The sequence below is a fragment of the Gavialis gangeticus genome, unplaced genomic scaffold, assembly GCF_001723915.1.
Source record: "Gavialis gangeticus isolate Ggan-Ray unplaced genomic scaffold, GavGan_comp1, whole genome shotgun sequence".
In the NCBI taxonomy this organism is placed as follows: Eukaryota; Metazoa; Chordata; order Crocodylia; family Gavialidae; genus Gavialis; species Gavialis gangeticus.
In genome coordinates this window covers 103,757,503-103,758,158 of record NW_017729025.1, presented here as the reverse complement: position 1 = coordinate 103,758,158, position 656 = coordinate 103,757,503, and positions in this window count along the sequence as shown.

Below are 656 nucleotides of genomic sequence, written 5' to 3'. Positions count from 1 at the left end.
GGCAGATTGAGGCCCCCACAGTGAGGGAAGGAGTGGGGCAGGGGCTGGGACTGGAGCTGGAGCTGGGACTGGGAGTGCTGCCCAGTCAGGGTGGTGAATGGGACCCCAGGGCTGGGGCCGGGGTGGGAAGCAAGATGGAGCCACAAGCAGCTCATTCAGGGGCGCTGGTGGGAGATGGAGTGGGGGGCGGCTCCGCATCCACTCCCCGGGAGGCATGGGGTGGCATGTGCCCCCCCAAGTTTGTGCATGGGTCAGAGGCAGGCTGCCCACTATGGGTTTGGGTCTTTCTGCCCTGCTGCCTTTGCCCCAGGAGCCAGGCACTGGCTGCACATCCCCTTCCCACCTGGCAGCAGTGGGGGCAGCAAGTTGTGCCTCCCACTGTTGGGTGGGAGAAACACTGCTGTCAGCACACTGCTCCAAGGGCAAAGGCATCAGGGTGGAAACCCCCAAGCCCACAGCGGGCAGCTGACCTCCACCCTCACCCCACTCAGCTCCATTTCTTAAAGCATCCCTGCACTTAAAAATGGTGGTGATGGTGCTTGAACTAAAGCTAATAAAATGAGGCACCCCCACTTTCATTTTTAAATTCCAGGGTGCTGATCCCCTGGATGAGACACCCACAGCTCTGTCCCACTCCACCCCTGGGATCCCACACA